This window comes from Macaca mulatta, chromosome 1 (genome assembly GCF_049350105.2).
Source record: "Macaca mulatta isolate MMU2019108-1 chromosome 1, T2T-MMU8v2.0, whole genome shotgun sequence".
Classification (NCBI taxonomy): Eukaryota; Metazoa; Chordata; class Mammalia; order Primates; family Cercopithecidae; genus Macaca; species Macaca mulatta.
The window spans coordinates 194,086,165-194,105,706 of record NC_133406.1 but is presented as its reverse complement, the minus strand read 5'-3'; the positions used below and the strand labels follow the sequence as shown (position 1 = coordinate 194,105,706).

Genomic DNA, 19,542 nt, shown 5'->3' with positions numbered 1-19,542 from the left:
GCTCATGCCTGTAATCCCAGCACTTTGGGAGGCCAAGGCAGGTGGATCACTTGAGGTCAGGAGTTCGAGACCAGCTTGGCCAACATGGTGAAACCCCATCTCTACTAAAAATACAAAAATAAGTTAGCTGGGCATGGTGGTGGACGCCTGTAATCCCAGCTACTCAGGAGGCTGAGGAGGGAGAATTGCTTGATCCCGGGAGGTAGAGGCTGCAGTGAGCCAAGACTGCGCCACTGCGCCCCAGCCTGGGTGACAGAGTGAGACTCCAACTCAAAGAAAAAAAAAAGGAGAGAGAGAGAGAGAGATACAGATCCAGATCCAGCCAAAAGCCCTCTTACACATCTGCCTCTCCAGGTGGTAGGGGCATTGCTTAGTGCGAACTCCCTTATCTCTTGGTCTCCTTTACTTCACAGAGCAGGTGCAGCGGGAGAGGAAGCCCAGGACTTGGCCTTCCTGCAGGCAGCCTGCCTAGACGTGGGTTGAGGGGCTGGAACTATGCTCAGGAGTGCCTGAGCCATTGCCCCCTAGCTGGCACTGGGTGAGTGGGGTTGAAGGCCACTTTACCTGCCCTTCACAGTACAGTTATTTGTAGGCAAGAGTGGTCAGAAGAAACTCAGCACGCTCAAAGACACTACAGGAGAACCCCCCCATTCAAAAGCTGCTAATAAATAGGGTTTTCCAATCTCTGGAGGGGGCGGCTGGTGGGCGGAGGGTGGAGAGGGCAGAAATGGGGAGGCCCAGTGTCAGGAAGTTCTCCAGGTGAGGAGGAGATGGGTCAGGTAGCACTGGGGGAAAGGCTGGGAGTACTGGGGGAAAGGCTGGGAGCACGTGGGGTATTTGAAGAACCGGGGTTGGAGGGAGGGAGTGGAGCAGGTAGCAGCAGCTAGAGCAAGGGAAGGAAGGAACGTGCATGCAACTAACAGCGTGTGTGTGTGGTGGAGCGGGTGACTTTTGGGTGGTCGGAGAGGGTCAGGAACACGCGGGGGTATCTCTGAGAGGCGAGGGGGAGTAGCCGTCGGAGGGCGGGGACAGAGAGGTAACTGCCCTGCGCTGGGATTGGGGTTGGGGGTGGGGAGGGCTCTTTAAGCGGCGGCCGCGCTAATAACCTGTCCAGGAGATGGCTCGTGGCAAATTGCTTTGTTAGTCTTGTCAGCGCGGCCGGGGCCGCCGTCAGCGCGCGCCATGGATCAAGATGATGAATCGCCGCGGACGGCGCAGATGCGGGCGGCCCGCGGCCGGGCCCCCGGGTAGGGGTGGGAGGTGGAGGGGGCCGCGGGGGGCCCGGCCGCCGCCATTAACTCCCGAATTAGCTCTAAGCCGCCCACCACCCAGCCACTGCCCCGGGGAGCGCCAGCCGTTGGGGCGGGAGCGGGCCCAAGATGGGGAGTGAGACCCGCATCCCCCACCCGAACCTGGACGTAGCCTCCTCTGCACGCAGAGGGCAGTGGGCCGCCCGGGAGAGGCGGGGAGGGGCCCGGCCTCAAGTCCCCTCAAGCCCCGCAGCCCGGTGTTCCCGCTCTTGGAGGACACCCCCTGCCCGCCCGGAGGTTCTGAGAGGGCGGCCCCATGGGACATTCGCCAACCCCTCTTACACGCCCCAAACCCCGCTGTGAGCTACTAGGGAGAATCCGTGGGGGTGGAGGGGGAAGCGAAGGAGAGAGAAACAGAGAGGGACAGACAGACAGGCAGAGTTGGGGTGTGAGTAGGGTGGTTGGGTTTGACATTGCTATTCTAAACTGAGCTCAGAGACCAGCGATGGTGGGGCTGGGGCCTGTCCTGGGACTTCAAGGGGACCTAAGCCCCTAAAGTGGTTCCAGGCAGACAGCTGGGACCCTGTGTTCTTTGCGTTTCTAGACCAGTTGGAAACTGTGACCACCTAGTTTTCCCAAGTTCCTAAATTAACCCACCCCTTACCCACTCCCTCCTTGGTCCAATTTAGAAACATCTCCCCCAACACACACACACACACCACAGGCACACCTAGGAATTTACAAACTCACACAATCTGCGTAAGCACAGTCTATATTCGCATGTAAGAGTATATATGCATATATTACGCGCAAATATAGGAGTATATGCTTAAATGTATTCATATACTCATAGCACAGGAAAATGAATTCAAACAAACATAAAACCATATCCAGAAATGCACCACTGCCTGCACTCCCAGTCCCAGCAGCCCAGGAAAGCACTGGGGGTGGGTCCCCAGTTCCTCAGGGGAGGCCTTTCTCTTAAGCCCTTTGAAGGTGTCAGCAACAGCCCTGGGCAGGTGGGTGGGGAGGCTCCAGGAGGAAGGCCCTGAACCATTTCCACTTCTTAATTCCTGTCTAGACGGTGGCACTTTCAAAATGGTTTTGGTAAATCACTAACCCACCCACATTGTGGCACATCAAGCTTCCCATCACTCAGGCCTCCCTAAAGGATGTGTTCCCTTTCCCTGTTCAGTCCTGTTTCCCTCCAGACTTTCCACCTCAGCAAGGGAGCTTGCTCAGGATTTTTGTTTTGCCCCCAAACTTCATCCTCACACCCAGGAATCTACAACCAGCCCTGAATGCAGCCCTTGGGCTGCAACGTCTGTGGAAGTGTGTGGGGGTAGGAAGTGAGTGAGTTACCGCAGCTCTCTCTGTCCATGCTGTCTCCCTATGCGGAGGTCTGTGTGTCTCTGTGAAGGTGGGTCTGGCCTGGTAGTATGGGCTTCTCCAGGTATCTGGGGATCTGAGTCTGTGGAGGCCTGGTTGTATCATGAGGCTGAAGGCATACTGCCCACCCAGCCACACTCCACCTCCAGACCTTGGGGACGGGGACAGCTGTCACAGGTGGGGGCCTTGGTAGCCTGGGATAGGAGGCAAGCAAGGATTTCCCCAGCTGGACTCAGAATCTGTGTGGCAGACAAGTTCCTTCCAAGAGTGGGTGCCTGGTTGAGCCTCATGCCCTACCACCTCAGTAGTCCTCAACCAACCAGCAGAACTCGTGCTGTTCTCAAATCCCCTTACCCCAACCCCGGACAGGTCTGGCCCACTCAGGCCCAGGCTGAGTTGAGGTCATCATTCCTCCAGCCTGCCCAGCAGCTCCTGTGCTATCTGAGGTGGGGAACTAGGGAGGAGGTAAGTTGGAGTTGAGTCCCTGGGCAAAGAAAGATGATGCTCCCTCTTACTGGAAGGGGAGCCCCAGTTGGGGATGGGGGCAGAGGGGACAAGGCCTACCTGAGCAAGCCTTCCTCATTCCACCAGTAGGGATGGCAGGGAGGGACTTCAGTGCCCTCTCATTTGTTTCTCTGTATGTGACCTTTCCACATGTGCACCTGGGCCCATGTCTGTGTGTGTGACTGAATGATGGTATATGTGTGCAGGGGGTTACAGTTTTCTCCAGAATCATCTGTGTGCCTGTTTGTGTGTGGAGGGCAGCCAGGTGGGGGCGCAGTGTCCTTCCCACCATCTCCTCAGCTTGTGTGGAGCTCTAGCGGCAGTCTCGTTTATCTAAGCCAAAGAAACAGCATTGGCTTCCCTTCCCTCCCCTCCCCTCCTCTCCACTCCCCTCCCGCACAGGGCCAGGATCCCTGAAGAGAAATTAAAAGGTTATTTAAAGCCCCCGCCTCCGCCTTTCTTGTCCCTTTAAATCGAGCCTAAACGGTTTTGCTTTGGCAGAAGAAATCTTTTCTGGAGCTTTGGGGTGGGGGTGGGGGACCCTGGTGGGAGAGAAGGGTCTAAGCGGCCTAATCCTCTTACCGCCCCCTCCTCTCCCTTCTGAGGCCCACTGCTCCCCCCACACCCCCTGAGGCACCCATCCCCTAACTCTGACTGAAGATCGACCCCGACTGTCAACTCTGCCTGTGGCCCCTTCTGCCCCACCCAGCCCAAAATTCCTGATGCCCTCAACCCAGGCTGGGGCTCTAAAATCTACTGGCAGTATTGGCCAGCCAGCAATGGCTCCTCCCAGTGCCTGAGCCCCTAAGCAAGCAGCCCAGCTCCCAGGAGGTAGACCTGAGAGCTTCACTTATGGACCAGAGGAACTGCCAGAACCAGGGTCCTGCTGCTCTGGTCCCAAGACTGTGCCCACCCTGTGTGCAGCCACCTGGATTTGCAGCTACGTTTGAGCTGAACATTGCACAAGGGCTCGCTACACACACACAAAGGACTCACCACCATATGAAATCCCACAGCTGCACATGGATTCGTGGTCACGGGAGCACCAGTCACAAGGGCACACTCAACATGTGAGTCACAGTTGCAGCCACTGAGGCCAAAGGCTGGTTGCACAGTGTCCCCTCCCCGCCCACCCCACACACCCCCCACACACTTGGCCAAGGCCTCTCCAGCCACCTCCACACAGCCACATCCACAGAGCCTCCCAGAGCCTCTGTACAGCAACTTGCCACTCCTGCATCCACTGGTAGTGTGGGCGTACACCTGCCCCCTGGCACACAGCTCAGACACACACCTTTTGGGAAGCTCAGCCTCTGCCTGGTGGAGAGCCGGCCCCAGAACGTCCTCTTCCTATGAGCCGGTTCCCGCCTGGAGGAAGCAGAGCGCTGGTAAGAGCAGGACAACCACAGGCCCAGGATTTTCCCAAAGTGGACCGGTCGCCGAGTGTGTTTGTCCCCCCCAGTCCCGGCGACAGGTGCCTGTGCTGTGTGTGAAGCCGCGAGTTCCAGCCTGCGGCCTCCTGGCCCAGAGGTCAACATCCAGCTGCCAGACAGGTGAGCGGCTGCTAGGAGCGCCAACCAGCGCACCCGCAGGGTGTGTGGGCGGCGAGTTCAGAGTACTGGCTGTGGCGCTGCGTGGTGGCGCGGGGGTGGCAGTGTTGCAGGTGGTGTGGAACTGATGAGGAGAGGTGTGTGCGCGCAGCTCGAGACCAACCTTGAAGGGACAGTGGGGACGGGAGTCCGTCGAGGCGCCCCCAGGCCACCTCTACGGACCCCAGGTGCCAAGCGTCGGGGTGAGACCGGGAAGGGGGAGGTTTCTCAAGACCTTTCAACACCCCAGGGATCGGCCTGCGGCTTCCGCGGACCGGAGAGAGGGAGAGATCCCTAGACCGGGAGCCAGAGCTCCAGGAGGAGAGATTCGGGAGAGGTGACGGACGCTGGCCTGGCGCACAGACCCACTGACTGTCGGGCCACTTTGGCCGGGAGCTAGGCTGTCGCACCGGCGGGGCGGGGCGGGGCAGGGCGGGGAGGGAGTGACGCGTGATTGGCAGCCACCAGGGCCATTAGGAAGCGCCCGAGCCCGCGTCGGGCGCCCGGGAAACGCAGTTTAAAACTCCATCCCAGGCCCCGGCGCGCGTACATGGCAGCAGCTGCGGCGGCGCAGGCCCGGGTGACCAGGTACGAGCGGGCGGGGCTGGAGGGCCGATCCGGGAGGGGCGCGGGACAGTCGCTGCAGGGAGGACGGGGGCCGTGAGACCCCGGGGACAGCCTCCCCTCTTGCGGTCCTGCAGTCCGGGACCCACTGGGCGGATCAGAAAGTTTTCAGGGAGCCAGGGACTAGGAGACAGACGTCGCAGGGACAGAGGAAGCTGAGAGATGCCAGAAAGACCAAGTCAGGGACAGACAGAGAGACCCAGGGTGAGACAGAGGAAGAGATACCCGGGGCTGAAAACGGTGGTAGAAAGTGAGCAACCTAGGGAGAGAGAAAGAGAACAGAACTCGCAATTCCGAGGCAGTGAGAGCGGAGGTGGAGCCGTGGGTAGAAACGCGCCGAGGCGAAGACGGAGGCCTTGGTCCGCGGAGACGCAGACACCCGCGGAGGACGCCGAATTCGGATCCGTCACGATTTTGCCTCATTTGGAAGATATTACTTCGCCCCTGAAAAAAAAAATACAAAAAAGGTTTGGATATTAAGCGGAGAGAAAACCTTCTCAGTTTGGAAGGGGATGGCGCGGGGAGGGAGGTGGCCGGCGTGATGCGGAGCAGATGCGGCCCAGGGCGTCGCGGGGCCCGGAGCGGGGGCTGGGGAGGGGGCGCGGCCGGCAGCCCAGTTCCCGGCCTGCGGAGCGCAGAAGCCGCCCACACCTCCCCAGCTTCCTGGTCCACGCGAACCCCGGAGTGCTCCGGGCATTGCCCGGGTCTGGCTTTGGTCTCGCCCGCGCAGATCCCATTCAAACTCAGCGGCCACCAAGTGCGCCTTTTCTCTCTGGATTGCGATTCTGCACGAATTTTCCAGTTGAGGGTGGTTGGGCGCTCAGCCAGCCTCTGCCCTCGAAGACGCGGCCTTGGGCTAGGGCCCTCCAGGTGGGTGTTTGGGGCGTAGTGGCCCTAGTTCCCTGGAATTCGTTTTGCCTCCCGCTTCCTCAGCCGGCGTGGGTCCGCGAACTCCGACGATGAACGGCAGGCTGGGGCCAGTCCCCGGAGCGGTTCTCGGGGCGCTTCTAGGGGAGCGGTCAAAGGGTTGGGGGGACTGCCAGGGTCTTTCCTCCCTGGGCTTCCCACACCGGATGGCCATAACTCAGTCGTGGACGGCGACAGGCCAGGGGCCCTGATGAACTGTGCAGGGTCCCGGGCTCCACCGGCTGAATTTTCTGGCTGTCAAATTCCCGGAACCTGCTCAGGGGCCTTAGGTGGCACTGGTGGTGCACATAAGGAGCTTGAGGGAAACCTCCTTTTCCCCAAATTCGCACCAAATCTGGGGCCCCGACTTTTCCTGGATTCCAGCCACACCCGGTTTGGGAGGCAGTGGGCTCCTCAGGCTTGTGATTTGCGGCAGGAAGGAGTCCCGGAATGGGGCAAGGGGGAAGACGGGATCCTAGGCTTTTTCACCCTCTTTGCAAGCATGCAATTCCCCAAAGCCGAGAACCCACCGGGCCTGGAGCGCAGCCTCAGCGCTGGTTCCGACCCGGGCCCCAGAAGGTCTTTTTCGTTTGAGAAAAGTCCTCGGAAACCGGGGCAGGGTGAGCCGGTGTTGGTTTTCTAAGGGCGGCTCTGGTTTGAGGGCGTTGGGGAAAAAGGAGGGCTTTATTGACTCGATGGGCCTTGGAGGAAAGGAGCTGTCTGCACCGCAAGGGTTGTGTGCTCCACAGCCGAGGAAATTGTGCAAGTTCCCAGCTGGCTATGGCGATGGCAGGGCGACTAGAGTCCTTTCACCTCTCTAGTGCTGGGGATTCTGGGCGCTGCAGGCGGGTCAGCTCTGTTCAACCCCTTTCTAGGAAGTGATATGGTCCATTAGTTTTAGGTGGGTGTAGTGGGGGTTGTTTTCAATTTTTCTGGGATTTGTGTTTCACTTACCCATATGCCTGGTTCCACCCTCAAATGGAAAAGCACTCTGGCCTAAGGACCAATGAATTTAGTTCCTACCTCCCCTTTCTGCAAACCAGCTGTGTTTATGTGTGTCTAGGTGTTCAGAAAAAAATCGAATTTGCTGCCTAGTGAGAGCAAATTATCTGGATAATTGGCTCAAATCTCTCTGCCGTATGGCTGGGGTAGACACACTCTTGGGAAAAGAAGCAGGGCATTGCTACTCAGGAGGCGGGTGAACACCTTGCTCCACCCCTGCAGTCTTTGGGGGCACCTATTCCTGCAAGGAGGCGGGAATCTGGCAGCCCAGGCCCCGAATGGAATGCAGAACAGAAAGGCAGAGGTGCAGAGGAGTGGAAACCCGCCCCAGGCGAAGGCCACGGTGAAGGACAAGCACTCAGGCCTCCGGATGGGCTCTGCCGGAGAACGGGCTTATGGGTCAGCTTCATGGGCATCGGGTGAGTGTCTGGAGGATCCCTGCACCCCTGTCCTAGCCACTTTCACATGCACAATCCCATGTGGTCTGGAAATTTGAGCTGTTTCTCTGTTCTCAAACATAACTTGCACTTGACACGCTGCGGGCACACACGCACGCACACACTGCGGATTCTGAGCAGGAAATAAAGTTTCCAGCCTCTCCTGGGCCTCAGTGCTCCCGGAGTGTACAGCCTAGAACGAGGAGTCCACCCTAGCCCTCAGTGCCAGCCTCTCCGAAGCCAGTTCTTCTGAGGAGCAACCAATCTGGTTTGACGATTGGAGCATGGGGACATTGCCGGTGGCTTTTGAGGGAAGGGGAGAACCAGACCCAGAGGCGCAGTCCCCCATGTCTGAACGAATTCTGTGTGCACACACATATTTGCCAGCTGTCTAGATTGACAGTCGTACACAGACACACATACAGAGGCTGACAGGCACACAGAGTGGGACTCCTGGGTTAAAGTCACCCAGGCTATGGGTATCACACTCAGACACACTTTGAGAAGTCACACAAGAGGCACGGGCAGATCCACTGTCTACATAAAACCGCTCTGATAGACACAGTTCCATACTCACAGGTTAAACTCACACAGACACTCATGCTCAACACATGCAGACACCCCCTAGGGCAACAGTCCCAGGCGTCACAGCCCCACTTTGAGCAGAAGCCCCAGGCAGTCCTAGGCAGGGTGCATCTACATTTTTGCTTGGTGTTTGCGCTCTCTATTCCCGCCACTCTCTCCAGGCCTTGAAGTTACTCCCCCGGCCAGTCCCATGTCCTCAAGGAGCCAGTCTTCACCTCCCCCACCCCTGCCTTCCCATTTCGCCCCCCACCCCACCCCTTCCCCACAGTCCCGCTCGGCCGCCCCGCAGTGCCCATGTAAATGACAGCAATAAATATCTAATCAAGGCCCCGGGCGACGCCACTGCTGCCCGCCAAAGCCCATTACCGAACGAGTAGGGAGGGGCGCTGGGGTGGGTGGGTGAGCTTCCGGCGGGGTGCGTGTTTTGGTCTCCACATTCATCCTGCACTGAATGCCTCTCCTGTCTGACCTTGAGTGAGTCTCAGTTTCCCCTTCTGTAAGAAGGGCACCAAGCTGGGCTCTCCCTTGTCCAGCCCTCCAGAGGCCATTCAGTGGCCTCGCTTTCTATTTAGTCACCTGTCCGTTCTTCTGAGCTTATTTGACTCTTCCCCAGTGTTGCCTGATGGGTGGACATCCCAGCTTGGACAGACCACAGATCCCAGCTCCGGTGGCTCTGGCCCCAACTGTTCTTCGGACTTTAGCCAGGTTTTTGCTGGCAAAGGGGAGTTCCCTGGATATGAGAGTGGCAGGAGGGAGCACATTTCCCAGACGGGGTCACTCCTTCCCTCCGGTCTACAGCCACTGTGAGCACTGCTTCAACGTGCCCCAAGGCCACTGGAGCCCACTGGGGTTCCCAGCCCCTTCCAGCCTCCACAGCTCTATCTCCAGGTTTTGTTTGAGCCCCTGATGAGTTGTACATCTGTCAGTGCGCAGAGCAGGAACCGCGCTTTCTGCGTCCGCAGGACAGACCCTCCTCCGAGTTCCTCCAGCCGTTTGGAGGCCCTAACTTGGGGCTGGAGCCGCTCTGCTCCACAGGGGACTCTGTAATCCCTGTTTCCCAGCCCTGGCCTGGATCTGGATGGCCAAGATGGACCAGGTCGTCTCTCAGGGACTTTGGGCCAGGGCTAACTGAACAGGCAGGGCTGCCACTTCTGTACCCTGGAGAGGCCAGGAACTTCCTGGGGTCCTAATCTATGCCCTGTTCCATCTCAGCTCTGCCCAAATCTCCTCGATCTCCAGTGCACTAGCTGTATCTCTGCCAGAAAGAAAGCAGAGAATCAAGCAATTACCCAGACAACTCTACTCTCAAGACTTGCAGTCAGGTCCCTCATCCTACCCCGCCACCTGCCTGGTCTCAAAAGCTGATGCTGGACCAGACTCGAGAAAAAGCAGCAAAAAAGTGACCTCTTCCATCTTCTCCCCTTCCTGGCTGCATTTTGCTGCCTTAAAAAAAACCAAAAAATTAACTCCAGCCGCCTGATTTCTCTGCACCCCCAACATTAAGGACCTCGGAAAACTAGAGGACTGTAGGCGGAGGGGCCTCCCTCAGTCTCGGCCCATTAGCCTGCGGGGGGCTAATTACCCCAATTAGTGGCTGATTTATAATTAATGGCTCGGACCAAGGGATAATTGGATGTTAATGGATAACAGTTTGTGTAGGGAACTAAGAGCCCTGACTCCTTCAAAGGGCCGCTGGCCGGTGGTCGGCCCTGAGACCCAACAGGACCCTGGAGCTCTCCCAGTGGGTTCTTCTCCTATCCACTGGGCCCCCATCCCTGAGCCAAGAGGGGAGGTGATAATCTCCTTTGATAAATTTATGAGCTCTGTGTGCCCGTTATGAAGTCCAGCACCCCTTCCAATCTAACCCTTGCAAAGCCACATACTTCCAAGCCCACCTGCCTGCCATGCATGGCTCCAACTCCAGGTTCACTTTGGGGACCCTCAGTGGAGATGAAAGGAGGATGAGCAGATTCTTTGACCCCCACAGCTCATCCCTTTCCCACATGGATCAGGCAATGTGTGGTTAATGGTGACGATGTGGGGGTCATGATACCTATGCCACTGGCGGGGGGAGGGAACATGGCCAAGGTGAGGGCAGTGGCCAGGGCTCATGTAGGATGAGGTTACAGCTTAGTCTGTGACAAGGTCAGGGCCACAGCTGTGGCCAGAAGGTGGCTTGGCTTCTGGTGAGGACACTGGATTTTCCCTGCTGGGGCAGGGCAGAGCAGGCAGGCTGAAGAGGAAACTTTGGACATTGGCCCACTATCATCTCCCAGAGCTGGTTTCCTCGCCCCCAGGGCATGTGACCATCTGCAATTCCCCTAGAATCTGAGCCCTTTGAGCTGGAATTCATGACACTACCCCTAAAGTCCAACAGGCAGTGGCTCCATCTTTATTTGTGGAATGAATGATGTCCCTTCCTGTGGGCACTGGGTCCTGAGTACTAGCTGGGGAAGCAGACCCTGCCCTGGATCAAGGTTAAGAGCTCTGGTGGGCACTGATTTCACAATTTGGAGTTAGACTCCCTCGATTCCATCCTGGCTAAGCTGCTTAGCTGTGTAGCTTTGGAGAAGTGACTTTACCTCTCTGAGTGTCAGTTTCCTTATCAGTCAAATGGGGATTATGAGGTTGTTGTGAAGATTAAATGAGATGCTGCCAGTCTGGTCTCTATGAGGATAGCTGGTAATAATAATAATTTATTATAAAACTCTGGCAAAAGGTAGGCAAACGGGCAACTACAATTTGGTAAGGATAGGAATTTAAAGAAGTCACTGGACCCAACCGGTGACTTCTGGACCTAACCACTGCTAAAATTGGATGATTTTAGCAAATTATCCAATCTTTCTCACCTTCCATTTCTGAATCTGTAAGATGAGGATGGCAGGAGAGGCTTCCTGGAAAAATGCGTGTCCAAGCTTAATGTGAGTCAGGAGTTCTCCAAGTCATGCTGGTGGAGGGACAACATTCCCAGAGTGGGAGGCAGCCACACAGTAGGTTTGGAGAGCCATGGCTCAGTGGTGGGTGGGAGTGTACAGGAAGGAAGGAAGGAAGGAAGGAAGGAAGGAAGGAAGGAAGGAAGGAAGGAAGGAAGGAAGGAAGGAAGGAAGGGGAGATGACAGATTTGGATATGGCTTTTTAAGAAATCTGGTTTTGAAAGTATCAGAGAGAACTGGTCTGAGAGATGGGTTCATTTCTTTCAAATGAGGTCTGGCTCACCCCACCCTCTGGTGGAGAGCCCTGGCTGGGAAGAATCTGACCCCTGGCAGGGGGAGGAAGAGGCTGATCCCTGGGCTTTCTGCACCTTTGAGTTCCTGATACTGACAGGAGATTCGGGGAGCATGGAGGGTTCAGTGTAACCCAAGAACGGATCTGGGGCTCTTGGAGGAGCCCCTGTTAAATAAGCAGCATCTGAGAGGTAGTAGTTGGGGATGTCCTCATGTCAAGCTTGCTCTCAAACCATGTGCCTGCAGGGTCCTTGGTCAGGGTAAGACCGGGATCTCCACAGCCCTCACATCCTATCCTTCCACTGCAGATTCCTGGCAACTCAGAACTAAGAACAGATGTGGGAACAGGGGTACTTACTGGGATGGGGGCTCAGTCTTCCCCATTCCCAAGCAGGCCAGCCAAGGGGACTCACCTTCCTTGAGCCTCAGCTCCTCATCTGCAGTGTGGACAGCGCCTCCCTCATAGACTTGGGGTAAGAAATTAATGAGGTGCTGAAGTTGAGTATCTGGCATGTGCCAGGGACAGAGCTTCTTTTAAAACCTTGGACCCAAAAGCTCGGAGTTGGAAGGCTTCTAGGTCATCTTGTTCAGCCAGCCCCACAACACCCACGCACTCATGCACACACACGTGCATACACATGAACGAATCCCTCCTTCTCGGCCTCCCTCACATGTGGCTGGCCAGCCCTGGGTTACACACTTCTCATGACAAGGTCTCTTTCCCTCCTGGTTAGTGTCATATCAGAAGAGGTCAGAGATAGTAGGACACTAGCCAAGGTCACAAAGCAGCCTGGAGTTGGGGCAGGAGCCCTGGCCTGCTGCTCCTGGGTTCATGTATTCATGATCTTCTACCTGCATGAGTAAAAGTCCTTTTGGACTCCAAACTGCAAAGCAGGAGGGACAGTTGCAGTGGCCTCTCCCCTCAAAGTGTCACTGGAGAACCTCCAGAGATAAAGGGGCAGCAGCATTTCTCAAGAAAGAGAGCCCATGGCAACAGGCTACTCTCGATCTCTCCCTCTGCTATTGACACCCGGGGCTAGTCCTCACCAGGGCCTATCTCTTGGTCACACTGTGAAAATAAATACCAGATAGCTCTTCAGAGATTCAGAGACCTGGGTTCCCATCCTGCCTCCACCACTTACTAGCTGTGGGACCTTGGGCAGGAGACTTTATCTCCCTGAGTCTCAGTTTTCTCATCCATATAATGGGGATAATTATACCTTTCTGGAAGGGTTGTGTTGAAGTTTATTAGGTGATATGCCTAGAATGAGGGAAACAAGACTTGGCACGTGGTAGATGTTCAAGGAGAGGTAGCTGTTGTTACTGAGATGATGTGTCTCACCGTGCCCGGAATGGACAGCGGAATGAGACTCTCAGAGAATGTTCATTTCCTCCACTTCCACTTCTCTTTCCTTTCCTTTAAGTAAAGTTGTTCTGCCTTGTTTCCATTGTGAATGGGAATGAGAAGAAACTGAGGGAGAATTAAAAGTTCAGAGAAGGAAAGGGAGAGGCAAAGGGTGGTGGGGTAGGCCTGTGGGGTGGCTGAGCAGGGTGTGACCCAAGGAAAGGTCCACTTTCCTTTTAATCAAAGACGTCTTGCATGCATTTTCATGGTACTGCTGCCGTTAATTTATAAAAAATGCCCCCTAATAAAATTCTGCTTGATTCTTCGATTGGCTGGGCATTAGGCCGCAGCCAGCAGCGACGCGGGGACATAACGGATGCATTTGCAGATTTGGAAAATTAAAGCCATCTATATGGCGCCTGTGGCGGGAGATCCGCCGATCTGCTTGCTTAATGAAATATAAAGATTCTTTTAACCAATGTAAGCACAATTCGACAGCTTGTGAAACGCGGCCGTGCCATGATGGATGGCTCTCCTGGCTCTCCAGGAATTGCGGGGCGGCACCTTTTAAATATATAATTGATTCTATTTGTAGTATGCAGTGGGCTGAGCCCATGCAGGGCCGGGCCTGGGGCCAGGAGTGCAGGGCCTCTGTTTAGAGGCTCCTGCAGATCTTGTGGGGTTCCAGCCTGGGGGGGCCTCCCTATAGGGGCCACCAGGACTCAGAACTGGATGTGGAAGGGGCTCCTGCAGCTGGGCCTGGCTGAGGATCTCAGTAGTGCAGGTCCTGGCTGCCTCTATTGCTGGGAAAGGGCCCACTGGGCAGGGGTCACCCTCATGAGGCCTATGTCCTGGGACAGAGGAGGTAGTGGGCTGGGACTCTGGGTCTCCATTTCCTCCCATGGACCATCCTGGGCTGTGGTGGTCCTGCCTCCCTCACAGTCTCTTGGTCTAAAATTCCTTCCCATTCATTCAACATTTACTATTTACTAAGCACCAACTGTATACCAGACTCTGTGCTAAATGTCGCAGAAACTAAAATGGCTAAGACAAATTATTTATTTTCTGTGTTGATCTCTCTCCTTGCTTTTTTTTTTTTTTTTTTTTTTTCCCTTTCTCTTTGTATTTTCCTCTTGTTCTCTCTCTCACACCTTGTTCAGGGGTGGAAGAGCCACAATACACTGACCTAGCAGCAGGGGACAGGGCCACATGACTTTCCAGGGTACCATTTAGTGTACCTTCCCCTGGTCACACACTCACCCACACATCATTTGCACACATGGGCTCACAGGCATGCACACCCACCAAGACACATAAAATAGCCAGATATACACATAGACAGAGCCAGATGTGCATACAATCGTATGGCCGATTCCAGGTGGGTTGTGTACACACATGGCCACTGAGGTGAGCTTCAGACCTATGGCTGTGCGGTACCACATGTGTGCAGCTCAGATGGTAAGTAGCATCCACTGACAAGGGTCCCTCTATGGCCTCAGAGGAGAGCAGGGGCCTTGATGTCCAGCTGTAGTGAGGAAGAGGAGTATGAGGCTGGAGGGAGAGGAGCTTAGCAGGGAAGATTTAGGCTTACACACAGCTTCATCTCACAGCACACACATGCACACAGTGTGCACACGAGCATGCATGCCAGAGAGAATGTGTTTTTTCTTTTCTTTCTTTTTCTTTTCTTTTTTTCCTTTTTTTGGGGGGGTGGGGACTGGGTCTCACTCTGTCACCCAGGCTGTAGTGCAGTGGCACAATCTCTGCTCACTGCAACCTCCGCCTCCCCAGTTCAAGCGATTCTCCTGCCTCAGCCTCCCGAGTAGCTGGGATTACAGGTGCCTGCTACTACACCCGGCTAATTTTTGTATTTTTAATAGAGTTGGGGTTTCACCATGTTGGCCAGGCTGGTCTCAAACTCTTGATCTCAGGTGATCTGCCCATTTTGGCCTCCCAAAGTGCTGGGATTACAGGCGTGAGCCCCCGCGGCCAGCAGAATGTGCTTTTTCTTGCTTTCCTCCTGTTGTCTTGGACCAAATCAGAGATAACAGAAATCAGGGAATGGAATATGCTGGGGTAAGATCCTGTGCGACTGGGGCTGGGAAATACTAGCTAGTGGGAAGAACTTCACCTGTTGACACCTGTTTTACCACTTTCTACCTCCATGGCCTTTAGCAAATTATCCAATCTTTCTTGCCTTCCATTTCTGAATATGTAAGATGGGGATAACATTTTCTACCTCCTATGGTGTTGGGAGAATTGATGGAGATGTCTGATGTATCAGAGGCATTTAATAAATAGTTATGATTATTAATTCATCCTCTGATCCTTACTTCCTAACCCTGCTTCTGCGCTAGACCCTGTGGTCTGGACTGGGGGTGGGGTGGGTGTCCAGAAATGCATGATATAGTTTCTGCCCTCAAGGAGCTCAGTCTAGTCTAGCTGGGGAGATAGAAGTGTTAGCACAGCACTCTGCTGCAGGCACTAGAATTAAGAAAATACGGCCAGGCGCGGTGGCTCAAGCCTGTAATCCCAGCACTTTGGGAGGCCGAGATGGGCGGATCATGAGGTCAGGAGATCGAGACCATCCTGGCTAACATGGTGAAACCCCGTCTCTACTAAAAAATACAAAAACTAGCCGGGCGAGGTGGTGGGCGCCTGTAGTCCCAGCTACTCGGAAGGCTGAGGCAGGAGAATGGCGTGAACCCGGGAGGCGGAGCTTGCAGTGAGCTGAGATCCAGCCACTGCGCTCCAGCCTGGGCGACAGAGTGAGACCCCGTCTCAAAAAAAAAAAAAAAAAAAAGAAAATACATGGAAGGTGCTGAGTGTGGTGTCTGGCACAGAGTGTGTTCAGTACATGATAGCTAGTATTGTTGTCATCATTGTGGTCATCCTCATTTCTATGATCTGAGCATACTTATCACAGCCTGGAGCAGGGAGAGATGCCTTGTCAGAGGTGAGTGGGGGAAGGCCTCATTTCTGAGGAGGGCTCAGTTGAGCTAGGCCTTATGGAGAGGGAAGAATTTATTAGGTGAAGCGAAAGAAGAGGAATGGTGTTTCAGGTAGAGGGCCCAGCAAGAGTAACGGCGTGGAGATGAGAAGGAGTGGCAGGTAATCTGGTAGTGCTTGGTGCTGGGGACGGGGAGGGCATCGGGCCATCCTGGGAAGATCTTAGAGACTGTCGGAGGGCCACAGCGATGGGGCAATTGGGGCCCCAGAGAGACATCTCTCTGGTTTCGGTTAATAAAGCCATGTTGTGCATCAAAAACTGTGAGATCAGCGATAATTAAGTCAATTAAAATGTCACTTACCACATTAACAGCAGTGAGTTTTAAAGCAACAAAACCCCTGAGTTTGGTGGGGGAGGGGCATTCCAAAAGCAGGAGATGGGATGTATGAAATTCCCTCTGAACTCTGTTCCCCCTTTCCCACCTGGAGCTTGTGACACTCTGGAGCCTGGTTTCATCCTCATATCCAGCGAAAGACATGGATACCTCCCCCCAGCCCCTACCCGCCCCCCCAAAAAAAGAAAGAAAGAAATAATATAAATGTGAAAATCACCTGTAATCCCATTTGCTATCTCCCAGAGATAACCTCTGTTAACATTTCAGGGTATAACCTTCCAGACTTTTTTCTATGCATATTTATACATACATTACAAAAATGGGATCATATCATGCATACTGCTTTGTTACCTATTTCCCTCACTCAATGGTATATTGTGAACATCAGCATATACAGATACACATCATTGTTTTAAATTGCGGTGCCATATTCCACTGTGGGAATACCTGTCCCCTCATTTGCTAAACTAATCCTCTCTCGATGGACAGTTAGGTTTTCAATTGTTTGCCATCACAGGCACTGCTGTGATAAATATGTGCATACACATATCTCTGCATACTTGAAGGGTACATTTCTAGAAATGGAATTGTTGGGTCAAAGACGAGGTACTCTCTAAAGGATTTTGATATAAGGAGTAAATAGCTCTTCTGCCATCAAGTAGGAGAAGGACCATCTCCCATTCCCCTAGATAACCCCGTGTAATAATTTTTCTTTATATTTGCTGATTTGATTGGTAAACAATGACCCTTCCTTCCTTCCTTCCTTCCTTCCTTCCTTCCTTCCTTCCTTCCTTCCTTCCTTCCTTCCTTCCTTCCTTTCTCCCTCCCTCCCTCGCTCTCTCCCCCACCCTCTTTCTTTCTTTCTCTCTTTCTTTTCTTTCTCGACATAGTTTCACTCTGTTGCCCAGGCTGGAGGGTGGTGACGTGATCTCGGGTCACTGCAACCTCCACCTCCCGGGTTCAAGTGATTCTCCTGCCCCAGCCTCCCGAGTAGCTGGGATTACAGGCGTGGGTCACCACACCTGGCTAATATTTTGTATTTATTAGTAGAGGCGGGGTTTCACCATATTGGCCAGGCTGGTCTTGAACACTGACCTTAAGTGATCTCAAAGTGCTGGGATTATAGGCGTAAGCCACTGCACCCAGCCTTTTTCTTTCTTTGGTTGTAAATAAGGCTGAGCTTTTTGTCATGTCTGTTGGCTATTTGTATTTCTTCTTTAATGAGTTGGTTCTTCATTTACTTAGCCTATCTTTTACTAAGGTGACCATCTTTTTATTTATTTATTCATTTAGATATGGGGTCTTGCTATGTTGCCCAGGCTGAATTCAAACTCCTGGGCTTAAGTGATCCCCTCACTTTAGCCTCCTGAGTAGCTGGGACTACAGGTGTGTGCTACCACACTCAGCTTTATTTTTTTATTCCTAACTAAGAGTTCTTTGTATATTATGGATATAGCCTTTTATTTGATTTGTGCTATTTATTTTTTATGAATTCCTCTACATCACATACAGTATATAACAGATATTTTTCCAAATTTGTTGTTTACCTTTTAGCTTTGTTTATGGTATATTCTGTTATACTGAGGTGTAAATTCTTCATCTCACCATGTCTATTGCTCTTTTCTCTTAGCTTTCTGCCTTGAGGTTGGTCATGGTGTGTGGAGTGGGCTTCTGCAAGGGAATGTCATTGGAGGAAGTTCATGTGTGAATGCTGACTCAGAAATCTGTAAATCTAGCCCTCAGCTCCAGATCCTATATCCAACAGCCAATTCAACATATGCTTACTTGGAAGTTGAATTCGTATGTCAGTCATTCTTGCCATGCCCCCCAAAACCTTGGTTTCCATTCTCTCCCTCCCCAGATCTGCTTCTCCAACTCAATGCTCTTCATTTAGGAAAAGACCCATCTTCACTCAGCTGTTCAGGATGGAAACTTGAGTTATCCTATTTTCTTTATTGCCCTCTTTTCCTCGCATCTTATAACTAAGCTATCGGCAATCATGCTGATTCTACCTTCAAACTACCAGCATCTGACCATTTTCGGCACCTCCTCCCACTCTAGTGAAGGCAGCATGGTCACTAGCCTGGACTTCTGTGGTGTCCTAGTGGCCTGGTCTCTCCGCTTTTCTTCTTGCATCTCTGCAGTTTGTTCTCTATATAGCAGGCAAAATGAGCTTTTAAAAACAAATCATAGGCCAGGTGTGGTGGTTCATGCCTGTAATTCCAGCACTTTGGGAGGCCAAGGCAGGAGGATTGCTTGAGCCCAGGAGTTTGAGACCAGCCTGGGCAACATAGTGAGACCCTGTCTCTAAAAATAAATAAATAAATAAATAATCCCAGCATGATGGTGCACACCTGTAGTCCCAGCACACCCAGGAGGCTGAGATGGGAGAATTGCCTGAGCCCCAGAGACTGAGGCTGTGGTGAGCCAAGATTGCACCACTGCACTTCAGTCTGGGAGACACAGCGAGACCGTGTCTCAGAAATAAACAAAACAAAACAAAAAAACCCAGATTATATTATGTTACTCCCCTCAAGACCCTCCAGGGTCTTCCCATCACACTCAGGATAAAATCCAGATGGGATTTCCATTGGGCCGTGGGGTTGCAATGGGCCGTGGAGCCCTCTGGCTAGCGACCCCTCTCCCTCCAACCTTGTCTCCTTCATCTGCTCCCTCCGTCTGTGCTCCAGCCACCCTGGTTTTCTTGCTGTTCTACACACACAAGCTTGTCCATGCCTCAGGGCCTTTGTCCTTGCTGTTCCTTGTGCCTGGAAAGCCTTTCCTGAGATCTCCACATGGCTGACTTCAAGTTTCTGCTCAAATGTCGGAGAGCCCTTTCCTGACCACATGTTCTAAAACAATCTCTCCTTTCCCTCTTGTCATTCTCCTCCTCCGCCTTATTTTTCTTCAGAGTCTGTATTCCAGTCTGACATTAGTACATATATTTTTATTCATTGTTATACATCCCCCTATCCAGGAATGTAAATTCCACTAAGTTAGGGACTTTGCTATTTAATAAGTGGGTGCTTAAAAAATATGTGTTGGATGAATATGTGTAATATACGAATGGATGTGTGTGAGTGTGATGTTTGTGTGTAGATGTCTCTGCTGCATGAATAGATATCTGTGAGCATGTCTGTGCGTGGAACTGTGGGAAAAGACATTCCGTTTGTGTCTGTGAATAGGGAGGCTTCTGTGAATGCCTTGCCAAGAATGTCTGCGTACGTGTATTTTTGCATGAAACATGCGTGTGCTTGCCTGCAACTGTGTGTGTTTGTGTGTATGCTGTGGATATTTGATTATGTATAACCTGTGTCTGTTTCAGTGAGGAGGTGAGATACCT

At 53.2% G+C, this 19,542-nt stretch overlaps 1 protein-coding gene across 6 annotated transcripts in view; it reads left to right on the top strand.

Annotated features, from left to right (window-relative positions):
- DMBX1 (diencephalon/mesencephalon homeobox 1) overlaps positions 1-19,542 on the top strand; it is a 64,769-nt gene that overhangs the window by 36,555 nt on the left and 8,672 nt on the right. For 2 of the 6 annotated variants that reach the window (XR_013402390.1, XR_013402389.1), the window contains exon 1: positions 5,335-5,823. The exons of 1 other annotated variant lie outside the window; for it this stretch is intronic. The gene's annotated coding sequence lies outside the window, so the exon portion shown is untranslated. Of the gene's footprint in view, positions 1-5,230; positions 5,824-19,542 lie in introns of those variants that run through there. 3 more of the 6 variants (XM_077958359.1, XR_013402388.1, XM_077958361.1) reach the window with 3 other exon arrangements.